Raw genomic sequence first — 13,885 nt, 5'->3', positions numbered from 1 at the left:
TTAGGAAAGCAATAGGAAATAATACATCTAGGTGGGCCTTCCGTGAGGATTTTGGCTTTTATTCCACGTGTGACTTGCATGCATTGAAGGAATTGCAAAGTGAACAGCAGATTTTCTGTTATATGGAGGATAGCAAACTAAGGCAAATTGCTTACTTTGATTTTCCATGATTTAAGCAGGTCTGAAAAAGAAAAATTGATATTAATATGTCGTCTATAATTCATAGATCAAATACAATTGTTGATACCCAATATTACAAAACTATACAGTCATACTCATGGGATGTTCCCTTTTATTCATCTTGTCCAAACATTTCTGGTCGTTAAAACTCTTTAGGCTCAATGAGACCTTCAGGTTACACTTCTGAGTAGAGGTTAAGAAGTGGTTGGTCGGCCAGCACCATGGCTCACTAGGCTAATCCTCCGCCTTGCGGCGCCAGCACACCGGGTTCTAGTCCCAGTCGGGGCGCCGGATTCTATCCCAGTTGCCCCTCTTCCAGGCCGGCTCTCTGCTGTGGCCAGGGAGTGCAGTGGAGGATGGCCCAGGTCCTTGGGCCCTGCACCCCATGGGAGATCAGGATGGGCACCTGGCTCTTGCCATTGGATCAGCGCGGTGCGCCGGCAGCAGTGCGCCGGCCGCGGCGGGCATTGGAGGCAAAGGAAGACCTTTCTCTCTGTCTCTCTCTCTCACTGTCCACTCTGCCTGTCAAAAAAAAAAAAAAAAAAAAAAAAAAAAAGAAGTGGTTGGTCAGCCCACGATGGTGGACACTTCCTAAAAATTTCCAAGGAGAGGGCCTAATGAGGCAGACAACCATGAAGGAGCACTGTGAGCCTAAGACCCCCAATGGTGACCAAGATAAAAACTTCTACCTTTACAGCCCATAAAATCTAAAGGAATTTTATTCAATTTATAGCTTCCAGGCTAGACTTCAGCAGTGGTCCAGCAGGAGAACAGGAAAGGCTGTCAGTTACATTATTGTGATTAATCTTGAACTTTCTAGGTTCTATGGACCTGTTCTGCCCAACTTGGACAGATAGTTGGACTCAGGATTTGTTCTGTGCCTGGAGTTGCTTTCTGTCAGAGAACCCATGGTCATAGCCAGAGCACACTAACTGTCCAAATGACTCTTTGTACTTAGTTATTTTTACAAGAACAAAAATTAAAAAAAATCAAAACCTAAAGCAAAAACAAACAGAAAACCCAATGTGCTACTCAGTACTTTTGCTTTCTATGACCTTGATCCCATAGTAGGCTTTCCCATGTTCTTGCTATGACTTTCTGTCTCCACTGTAAATCTTAACCCATTTCTCACAGGTCAATCACAATGACTACATCAAGTCTGTTGCCCAACTGATTTACCATTTTTAGAAACATGTGTTAAGGGGGTCAGTGCTGTGGCATAGCAGGTTCCGGTTTGAGTCCTGACTGCTCCACTTCCAATCTAGCTCTCTGCTATGGCCTGGGAAAGCAGTAGAAGATGGCCCAAGTCCTTGGACCCCTGCACCCAAGTGGGAGACCCAGAAGAAGCTACTGGCTCCCAGTTTCAAATCTGTGCAGCTCTGGCCATTATGATCAATTGGTGGGGGGAGGAGCTGAACCAGTGAATAGAAGACCTCTCTCTCTCTCTGTCTCTCTCTCTCTCCTTACCTCTCCTTCTATCTCTGTGTAACTCTGACTTTCAAATAAATAAATAAATCTTTTAAGAAATATAATATAAAGAGAAGAGAGTTATCTTGTACTCGCATTCTAATGTGACTCAGCCTTCTCATTACTAAGTCCTTTTACTAACTCTTCCTACTATACAGTCCTAGTCAGGAAGTCAACTTATCTCTGGACATTCTCAACTAAAATATAGTGTTCTGATCCAATATGGGAAGTGGGATACACAGCAGACTCATCAAATGGCAGATGTCCTAAACAGCACTCTGGCCTCAGAATCAGTCTTCAAGGCATTCAGATCTGGCTAAAATGCCCATGAGAGTTTCTCAGCCATGGAAAGCCAAGGCACTGTGGCAAAACATGACCTAAATGAAAGCTCCCTGTGAGTGAGATCCCAGCAGAAAGAATGGGCCATCAAAGAAGGAGATGCCTTTCTCTGAAGGGAGGAGAGAACTTCCACTTTGACTATGGCCTTGTCTAAATAAGATCAGAGTTGGTGAACTCAAGAGGCTTCCATAGCCTTGGAAGCTCATGACAAGAGCCTCAGGTGATTACTGACATCATAAATAAGAGTGTCAATTGTTAAATCAACAACAGGAGTCACTGTACACCTGCTCCTCATGGAGGACCTCTGTCCTTAATAAGTTGTACTATGAGAATCGACTGCAAATCTTGTTCTCAAACTGTACTCTATATGTTGTGAGTGTGTGTGGGTGCAAACTGTTGAAATCTGTGCTTAAGATGGAGTTGGTCCTCTGTATATAAAATCAAACTAAAAATGAGCTATAATGAAAAGGAGGCGGGAGGGAAAGGAAGGGGGGATGGGAGTAGAGGTGGGAGGGTGGGTATGGGGAAAAGAACCACTATATTCCTAAAGTTGTATCTATAAAAAATGCATTCATTAAATAAAAACTTTAAAAAAAGTCTAAATGGTATTTTTGGATGAAATTAGCATGTGAATCCATTGACTGAATGATCAGATTGCCTTATTCAAAATGGATGGGCTTCACTTGTTCATTTGAGGACTGAAAAAGAAAAAAAAGTTGGAATACAGAGAAATTCACCATTTCTTAACAAATTGTTTGGCTTTATTCTGATTTTCAAAATTTGATACGAAGCCTGGAATATGTATCATTGGATCCCCTGATTCTCAGGCATCAAATTGAACTACATCTCTGGCTTTCCTGGGTTTCCAGTTCACACACTGCTGATGGTGGCAGTTATCAGCATAAAATTCCTTCTACTAAATGTTCCTACAAATGTATATTCTATTGGTATTTTTCTTTGGAGAAACTTAATACAATAGATCTTCTCCAAGGCGTAGCATCAATCAGTTTGGAGAATAGTTGTGAGACGTCTCAATGAAATTGATTGATTTAAGATGATAACTTTAAATAATTGCTCCCATTTGTCTTTACCAAATAACAAATGCTAGAAAGATTTCAGATACAGAAAACCTGCATTTCCTGTTCCCAAAGAAAAGAATTGTAAGTAAATCGTAAGATAAATTGTACTGTTGGAATTATGATTACTGTAGGACAAACTAGGAACTCCACATTGGGGTCTTATTACTGCATCATTTCTTACTGTTCGCTGAGAGCTTTGCAGGAAATTGAGTCCTCCTTACTATATGTACATAAGTACATCTCCATTTAAATCATCATACTAGAAATTATATGTGTGCATTTGCTGCTCTGGGCTATCAGATCATTAGGTTTAGTCAGTGTCTCAGTTACAAATAAAGCAACAATTCCAGTCTCTAGGTAGACTGGATCATTTAAACGCTAATAAAAACTGTAATTACAACCCAAACAAATAAACCACATGTTCAGAGACATCACTAATTAACTCTGGATTGAGTTGAAACTTGGAGCCTTCAGATAGATACTGTCAAAAGAGCAGTTGCATCTGCATTCTTGAATCTGTGGCTTCTTGTTTACATTTTGCTTTTACTGTCTTATGCTTACGATTTACTTCAACCTTAATTTTTTCCAAAGGCACCAAGCTTACAGTCAAATTTATGGATGAAAAATATGGCAGAATTTTCTTGACAATGGTGCATTAACTTCCTCTCTAACAAAGCCACCACATCTTTTCATCTTTTCTATGAATGTTTACTTCCTTCCTAGGTTTTCTTTATCCAACAATTTCACACATATCCTGCATTCTGGAGAGGTCTTCAAAGGATCTGGGCCCTGTTTCTCACTATGTGACCTCCTCCCTCAGCCAGACGTTGGCCTTCCTTACCTCTGTGAATTAATATCCTTTAATACATTTATTTATGTCTCAACTACCCTGAATAATTTTGAGGTTTTATAGTCAAGAATTCTATTTTGTGATTCTGTATATAGAAGTTGTTCAATTTAGCAAAAATTTACCAATGTTATATAAAGAAACTGACAACTGGTTTAAAGAGTTAGGATGATTGCCAAGTGTTGCATGAAAAAAAATTGGTTTTACATCATTCCATGTGCAAATAACTGATTGAGACAGAAGACTTTAGGATAAATAGTGGAATTAAATACTGGAGTGTAACTACTGAACCTATGACATAGAGTATTTCTTGTATGAAGAATTATTCAGGATCACTTTCTTAGTGCTATGCGGAATTGTGGTGTGAAATACATCATTTCTTTTAGTATAGAATAAGAGCTTTAATATAGAAAATGAGCGTATTCTCTTTATTGTTCCCCTCACTAAGATAAAAATACACAAATACACATACAATGAAGCACAACAGCACATATTCCAGTCTTAAAAACCCATTTGTGGATTTCTAGGTGGAAATAAAAAATCATTAGATCACTCAATCCAGCCTTCATCCAGGGATCATCAAAATATTCAGGCAAATTCAGACATTCATATTGTCAGTAATGAAGTCTTCACAATTCACTGCCATCACTTAGTCTCTATAAATTAGACAAAGCTGTGAAATGTGCACTTTTTCAATGCCTGATGTTTCCTTTTGGCTCCTCCCATACCAGTGCATGCTTTCATTGCTTTTTTTATTTATTGAAATCATAATTTTAGTGTTCTGCACACATGATCATGTATCTCATCATGCCGACACACTCATAGACATGAAGACATTTATGGCTGTGAATGTAGGAGTATTTCTGGTCTGGAGCTGGGGTTGGGGAATGAAGAATGCTCCTGACTGTCTTGCCAGCATGTGCAGTATTCACTGGTACCTTTGCTGGGTACTTTGTCATTTATGGTTTCAGCCATGTACAGCACACCAGTACTTCTACCCAGAGTCTGACTTCTTCCCAGAACAGGACTACTGTACCCTACATCATTTTTGAGAGGCATCTTAAGGTGAAAGTTGGACTAGTCTACTATTTTAAGATTAGAAAACTCTATCATAGACCTCTGCAGACAATGTACTTCTTTTTCCAATGGTAGTGGAGGAGAGGGAGGAGAAGGAGGAAGAAGAACAAGGAGAAGGAGAAGGAGAAGGAGAAGGGGAAGGAGAAGGAGAAGGAGAAGGAGAAGGAGAAGGAGAAAGGAGGAGGAGGAGAAGGAGGAGGAGGAGAAGAAGAAGAAGAAGAAGAAGAAGAAGAAGAAGAAGAAGAAGAAGACGATGGAGGGGGCGGGGGAGAGGAAGGGGGAGGAGGAGAGGAAGAGAAAGATGAAAAGAAATGGAGAGTGGGAACATAGTGAGGAATCTTGGTGGTAATTAATAATGTTTTCTTCTTAATTCGGGTATTGGTTATGAGTGTGCTCTGAAGTTTAAAAGAAAGTATTTACCTGTACACTTATGAGCATTTCTTGGTATATATAATGTATTTCAATTAAATGTTGAAGGAAAGAGAGGAGGGAAGGAAAGAAGAAAGGAAGGGAGGGAGGAAGGAGAAAAGGGGCTGGGGTTGTGTCACAGCAGATTTGCTGCCGCATGCAATATTGGCATCCCATATGAACATTGGTTCAAGTCCCAGCTGTTCCATTTTCTATCCATCTCCCTGCTAATACTCCTGGGAAAGCAGCTGCAGATGGCCCAACTACTACTTGGCTCCCTGCCACGCACATGGGAGACCCAGGTGAAGTTCCATGATCCTGGCTTGAGTCTGGCTCAGCCTGGCCATTGCTGTCATTTGGGGAGTGAACCAGCAGATGGAAGATATTTCTCTCTCTATTTCTCTCCCTCTCTCCTTGTAACTCTGTTTTTCAAATAAATTGATAAAACTTTTTTAAAAAGAAAGAGAAATCATTCTATGGCTATCTAACACTTTATGGTCACTATTTTTCTGATATATCTTTTTTCTTCCTTTGACTTTCAATGTAATTGTACCTTTGATGCTATAGTGTGCATCTTATAGACAGTAAACAGATAATGTGTCCTCATTTATTCAGCCTGTATCTGCGTTCTGATTGCATTATTTAGTTCATATTTAATTGTATTTTTACTATGCTTTTATCAGATTTTTCTAGTGATTGCTCTAGGGTTTAGCATATACATAACTTATCAGAATAGTTTATATTTATACTAACTGAAATCCAATGAGATAAACTCTTATACACCATCCCTTCTTCCTTTGAGCTATTATGTACAATGATATGATTATTGCTTTTTTTTTTTTTTTGACAGGCAGAGTGGACAGTGAGAGACAGAGAGAAAGGTCTTCCTTTTCCATTGGTTCACCCCCCAATGGCCGCTGTGGCTGGCACACAGTGAAGCCAGGAGCCAGGTGCTTCCCCTGGTCTCCCATGGGGTGCAGGGCCCAAGGACTTGGGCCATCCGCCACTGCACTCCCTGGCCACAGCAGAGAGCTGGACTGGAAGAGGAGCAACCGGAACAGAATGATTATTGCTGTTTATAATTGTATGCCATTAAAGAGTCTGAGAGGAGATCAAGTATAATGGCATGTTAGTAAGTTTTTGGAAAATGTTATTAAAAACAAACTTATTTTGATACAACATATCGCATCCAAAATCCATGGGTTCTAGAGATTCATGGAAAATGTTTATTGTGAAAAACATTACATTGGTTTCAAATACTTTTGGCACAAAATAAATTTAGCTTTAATTCCACTTTTCCATGAACTTTTGAAATTCCTCATATGTACTTGTATTTATAGATTTTTGTTATATTTACCTCCTCATTTTCTACTAGATTTTTTTTTATTCTAGTGGATTTTTCAATAATATAGCTTTGCTCAAATTCTTCTCTTTAGGCTCTTATTTCCAAATATACTTCTATGTTATAATCCTTCATAAATATTATATATATCATATTTTCTACAATTGTTTTTTAATTAGTTTCATCCCAAATATATCACTATACATTATGTGTTCACCTGCATAGGCTTATTATTACTTTGTAAAGTTGTGTTTAAATCAGACAAAAGAAAAAGCTATGAGGTAAATAAATAAAATACATTTTTTACTTAACTATGGACATTTTCTCTATTTGGTGAGAAATCATTCCCATAGTTTCCCTTAGGCCTTGCAATATGCTTTCAATTATTACTTTAAATATTTATAGGAAGTGATTTAAATGTTTTCCCTAGGGTTGTTTCTATTGCGAACTTTGAATCTTGCATAAAGGACATATGTTCCTATCTCTTTATATTTTTCATGATTTTTTGAAAACTAAATATTTTTAATAATACCATGTCACAACTCAGGAAGGTATATTTTCACTCTCCTAGGATTTGTCTCATTAGCGATTATTTTTAGTGTTGATAGTTGGTTTGGTAATGACTTCCTTTAATTAATTATATTATCTGCATTTTTCTTTATGTAAAAGATCACTGATATCACTCATGTGCCAATATATCTCTTAGATTCTGCCAAGGGGGGGGGGTGGTCTACATGTGTTTGGTGAGTATAAAAGTTGACAGTACCAAACTGGAATCACTTATGTGAGAATCTAATAAAAAGAAGTCAGGAGGCCATAAAAGAAAGGCCTGATAACAAAAACCCTAATGAGTGGCTCAGCTAGAATTCACACCTTACACAAAAAATCTATTTTGACAAGGATGACTACCCAACATCTTGGTGTTCAAATGTGAACTGATAATTGTAGTAGTCAATGATAATTGTTTCAAAACAACTTTTGTAACTTTGCTCAGTTACTTTTAAAAACTTTTGCCATGTGTTGCCGTTGATTTCTCAACAATGTTGCAGTGGACTGGGGGTGGGATGGGCTCTAGCTGCTGCCCTAAGAGTTTGGGGTGCCCGAGTGCTGCCAGAAATGTGGGGATCCTCACTGGGTGCGGATGGGATGACCTCCTATGAGTTATTGTGTAGAGGTCCTCTAAGTTCATCCCTCGGGTATGTGGGGGGTGGCTGACTAGGCATTGCTACCTTGTTTGCTACCTTGTTTTCTACCTTGTTTGCTACATTGTTATTTTCACTGTCGGAGCTCTCTCTCCTTAAGTCATCAACCATTGTCTGTGAGACAGGCACCTGGAGTGTCAGGCTCTTATCACTCACAGATTCACTATCTTTGATAATCTGCACAGGATTCTGAGAGGGGGGTATCATCTTTCCCTTGTCTGAGCACTTAAGAGCGCACGGCATGCCAGCTCTAGCCAAAGGAAAGACACGCACAGTACTGCTGCCATAACAAAGCAAATTCCTAGCACCTCAGCAGCTGATGGCATTCTGCAGGGGGTTCCCTACGTTAGACAAACAGACAGTGGTGTATCAGATCATACATATGTCCTGTGCTTAGTGGGGGGCTTCCTTGGTTCATTAGGTCAAGGCTGTATGCCCACACGGTGTCTCCGGAGCGTCACCTCTCTTGAGTGAGGGAAGATGACTTGGTTCCGAATTCTGGGATGAGCAGTCCCTTATGTGAATTCACCGGGCGAACCGAAAGTAAAAGGAGGAGCTGAGAAGTGACGTCTGCTTCTGGGCGGTGTGTGCTAACCTGGGGTCACTTAGACTGAGGACAAGGACAAGGAAAGGGGCGTAGGAGGGGGTTCTGTGCTCACCCTCACAGAACCAAACAGCACACAAAACACTGAGTGTCGCTCCCCCTCTTCGTGGAGGAACGACACTAAACCCTGCCTGGGCTTCATATCCGAGTCACGGCACCATTATGTTGCTCCCCCTCTTCGTGGAGGAACGACACAGGACCCTGCGCTGTTCTTTCATCTGCTTGGCCCTCCCCGGGTTTGCTGCTGGTTCTTCCCGGGTTGGCTACCGACCCTTCCACCTCCGTAGAAGGGCGGTTCCCCCTGCCACATTCCCCACTTCCGCGGGGGAGCAGCACACTGCCGGCCGGCTCTCTCGGGGGCTGCACAGGTGTTCCTTCAGATAGATGTTCCTGGTGCATGTTGTCTCTCTCCTCCTTTATAGTCCTCTTCCACCAATCCCAACTCTGCTACCCACACGCCGAGTACGCTGCTCTCCTCCAATCAGGAGCAAGTCCTACAGTTTATTGGTTGAACTGGAGGCAGCTGTGTAGAAGCTGTTTCTCCCTTCTCAACGCCATATTGTGGGAGAGCAGATGCATAGAATAAGTCTTAATTCCAGTAACTTAGTCTAGTCCGAGTTGCTCCCCACAACTGAGGGGCCTACTTGCCAAAATCAAGGGGGGACCTCGCTGAGTCCGACATGCTGTCTCTTTCGCAGCCCCACGTTGGGCGGCGCCAGATGTTGCCGTTGATTTCTCAACAATGTTGCAGTGGATTCATTTCAGAGAGGAACAGCGTGGTGGGGCAAGAGGCGCGGAGTCACCACACAGACCCCGGGAGTCGGGAGTCGGGTGAAAGCAGGCCTGAGGCGAGCAGCCGGCAGACTCGTTTATTTCAGTTGAAACTACATCTTATATAGCCAAGACCAGCCAATCTAGTCAAGGGGTGGTCCATGCCCCATCCAATCACAGCCTGCCAGGCAGTTTCCAAAGCCATCCAATCACAGCCTGTTGCCAGGCAGTTTCCAAAGCCATTCCTGAGTAACTAATGCTTGCTTGCCAGTGGCCCCCTTGGCATGGCCCTCTCATTCCACCACAGCCATGGAATGGCAATCCCATATTTTTGGGCTCCCTGCTTATTGAGAAACAAATTAGGTATCCCACCCTTCTGATGGCTCTTTTGTTTTATCATGAGCAAGCCAGACAGAAAAATCAGGTTTCCTGCATCGACCTGGCCCACTGTAGCTAATTTCTCTTTGAATCTAGGAAGATCACTACCTTTAAAAATATTGCTTTGTAACTTGCTAAATTTATTTTTGCAATTTATTTTAAACAGGTTTCTGGGTAATCAGTATTCAATGAAACAGCAATGGGTAATTGGAACTTGTTTTAGATGGATGCAATTTTAATTTTAATCAAATTCAGATAGATATATGATAATAATATCAGCATCCTAAGTCATTTAGGTGTAACTGCTAATTTAAATTGGGTAAAAGCAAATGAAAAATGTGTCTAAATGCAAACTTTTGTATGCTCAGCATGTTATATTCTATGAAAAACTGTTTGGGTTAGTTTATAAACTGTCTATGAAAATAGTTCAACACTGTTTAAAGTAACTCAGGCCGAAATTTGATATGTTATCTTAATCTTACTCTGGAGATTTTTAACAGGTTATTTTGAAATGTCAATCAAGGACACTGGCAGATGGAAAACATCACAAGTATACTAATCTATTCCTCTTTGATGTAAAATTAGAATCTGATCCTCTGTTAAAGCAATGTGTTAAAGTAATCTATTATGTTCTCTTGATGTCTCTGTTAAATTCTAATTGTTTAAAAATAGCTGAGTTTTTATTAAGAGCTATCGGTTATTTAAATATATGTTTATTTTCAAACATTTGAATAATCACCTTGTAACAATGATCAAATTTGGTCCATATTATGTCATGATGTTAAGGAATCTTATTTCAACCAGATATTTTGGATTTTGAAACTTCTTGTCATTCTTGACAGGCATTCAAAAAATCAAAAATCAAAGTTTCAAAGAATTTGGACTCTGAAATTTCCAGTAAATTTTGGACTTCAGTTTTTCCAGTTCGGGCCCAACTGAAAAAATCAAAAGACATATATGTCTCTCATCTTGTAGAGACACCAACTAATCAGGCTATTTGGATTATATTAGAAGTACTGTCAAGATGTGAAGTGGTGCTAAATTTTAAGTTTCTATAATATAAAATGCTATTGATACAAATGTCTGAGAATTAAAAAGTCTAATAATCTTGTGTTACTAGACATGATAGTTATCTTAATGAGAAAGCCTCAGGGGCCTAAAGAGTTAAATGCTTTGTAAAATCCTACAGGTGCTTTCAAAACTACTGTGAAGTAAGCAAGTGCCTCTTGTTGGTTAATGAGTTTATAATTTTAAACGTGGCAACTTAAAGTCTTTTGTCATCCACAGTTTTATATATGATTTGCTGCTATAAAACTAAAGCGTTGTTGGTTCTCTGTTTAGCTGTCCTCCTATAGGTTCCGGTGGACTTTTTCCAGCCACTTCTATTGTATTCAGTATTTTGGGATGACTCTGTAAACAGATGAAGCCAATAATGTACTAAAGGTACCAACTGAGAGAAAGTATGATTAACTGAGGTTACTAAGAACAGAAAGTAATTCAAATCAATTGATAATTTACAAAAAGGAGTTAGATTTTTTTTAAAAAGCTATTAAAACTGCTATATTTTTCTACTATATTATGTTATATGTGTATACATATTGTATGCCTACATGGGAAAATTTATTAAGAGTTTTATTTTAATTGGCTTTTAGATAAGATTGCCCATAAATTTAAATGACTAAAAATAATCAAAGTTATATTTTGATTTCTGTGACCTAAATCTCTGTATCAGATGTTTTAAATTTGTTGGTAGAAAGTAACTAGAAAGATTTTATATGCTTGTGCTTGAGTTTGCTGGTTAAATAAGCTACACCATGTTAGATATTTAAAGATGTTTCCAAATACATGTATTCTTAAAATTTATAGAAAGCATTAGACCTTCTGGTAAATGTTTCCTTAGTTGGTATCTAGTGGTTAAAACTGTTTGCTAAGTTTTCATTTGATATTGCTATTATCAGTAAGCGATCTGGGACTGGCGCCCTCATTTCTCTATTCTAAGCCCAACTTGTTCTTTCATTTCTCTGTTCTCTTCAAGGTAGGAAACTAATTCTATTCTAAAGGACTAAGATGCACAATTTGATCTTTATATCTTATAAAAGGGATGGCTAACATTTTCTGTAATAATAGTATAGCTAAAATGAGAGCTTAAATTATAATTCAGCAGCTAGGTCTACTTTGCCATCAGCACAGTAAACAGGCAAAACCTCCCTTTCAGAACAAAGGGAGAGAAAATTTTAAAGTAAGAACATAGATTTCCTTATGGGCACTGTCTACCTCAGAAAAACCACTACCATAACATGCCTGTGACTACAGACTTCTAGTTTAGGCCACAAAGATTAGAGATGGGACTTGAGCACCTCCTTGACTTGCATCCTCTGGTCTGCTTTAACAAAACCCAGGATAAAGAGAAAGCTAGGATTCAGAAGAAATGTAAAGATAGGTGGCAGGCCTATTAAATGTAACTCTGTACAGTGACCTGCCATCAAGGAGACCCAACAGGCCAGTCCACTGCAGTGGCTTTCAATGTGGTAAGCCTGGGCTTCAGCAGAATTCAGCTTGTGAAGAGCTCTGGCAGCCTTGCCAGCCAAGAGTTGGATCACTGGAAATGGACCTGCCTTGGAGTCGAAGGGTGACCAGCTCAGAGCCACAGATCTTACTGGCCAAGCTGAAAAGCCTTTCACTCAGCCCAGCTTCCAAAGTGACCACCACAGCTGAGGAGACGGCCAAGTAGGGTCAGTAACATTGCAGCAAGAACTGTAAATTTCCTGTTAAAGTTGCCACTTGCCTTTACCTGGCCAGCTCTCCTCCTAGGCCAGCGAAGTAATGGCAGTCAACAGGGTGCCTTCTCCAAGGAGGTTCACACCTCCCTTAGGATGTACCCTATGAAGAGATAGATGAGCCTGAGCCTCATGATTTACAAGGCTTTAAAGCCCACCAGATTATTATCAAGCCCCTTCTGTCAGTTTCTATTGGCCTCTCAATCAGAAAACTTATTTGTAGCTTAGATAGCACCTTTCTTAGGTTCTCTAATAACAACTCTGTCCTTTGTATCTAGCCCACTTGAGCCTCATTCCTTTGTAACCATAGCCTCTACTCTACCACCAATGGCTCTACTCCCAACCTGTGTGTACTGATGGTCCTCACCCACACTTAATGTTGTATAATTATTCAGAATTTCTCTACAGACAAACCCCTCTACCCAAAAAAGATGAGTGGCTTTTCTCCCAGTCTTGGCTGGAATCAGCGTTAAGCCACATCCATCAAACTGTCCCCACAAAGGTCCAGAGACCCCCCATTTCCTCTCCTCTATGAAATCCTCTCATTACCCAGTTAATGCTACTCTTAGGATCATTGGTTACTATTCTCACCCTAACTCTTATACTACAGTATCTATATAAGTGTTTACAGCAGGTTATAATGGAACAAACTAAGGCCTTCAGCAACCAGGCGGTCAACCAAATGCTTTTTGCAGGGATACACTCGGCTCCCCACCCAGGAGACAGTGGCTTGAGACATCGCCCCATGCCAGCAAAGAGTACCTCATTGCCCCATGTCAGCATGAAGTAGCTCTAAAGACAGATCATCGTCCCTCTACCCCTCCTGGACTTTTGGGCCAATGTAATCCCATACAATGCCTGCTTTATAAAAAACAAAAGGGGGGAATGTTAGGAAACTGGTGCAGTTTTATCTTAGCGTGATCTACACCCTGATTTACATCCTAGGCTCTGACTCCCACAGCCATTGCTGGAAGCCAGGTGGCCACATGGCCCAACTGCTGTTGTCAAGCTCCACCCCCATCCTAATGGGATTCTCTGCTCCTGCTTCCCTGCCCGCCCTCGGGCAAAGTTTTAAAAGGACCAGTTCTTGAACACGTGGCTCTCTTGGCTCTTCCCTCCTGTGCTCTCTCCGCTCTTCTCTCCTGCTATCTTGGCTCCTCTTATCTGCTCTCCTCTCCTCCTCTCATCTCTCTTCTCTCTGCTCTATCTTCTCTCCTCTCTCACTCCCCTCTTTCTCTCTTACTCTCCTTTTTTCCCTCTTTGCCCTTTCCCTCCTGTCTGCTGAGTTTTCCCCCAATAAACCCTTTTCCTTAAAAAAGAAAAAAAAAACAAACTTTTGCCATCATAGCCTGTGCATGCAGGAATGTAATCTTGAGTAAAATTCTTGTTATTGAGAGCCACTCTCCTCAATGTT

Source organism: Oryctolagus cuniculus, chromosome 4 (assembly GCF_051225735.1).
Source record: "Oryctolagus cuniculus isolate XC-2025 breed Fujian yellow rabbit chromosome 4, ASM5122573v1, whole genome shotgun sequence".
Taxonomy (NCBI): Eukaryota; Metazoa; Chordata; class Mammalia; order Lagomorpha; family Leporidae; genus Oryctolagus; species Oryctolagus cuniculus.
The sequence above is the reverse complement of the archived record's forward strand: the minus strand, read 5'-3'. Positions refer to the sequence as shown.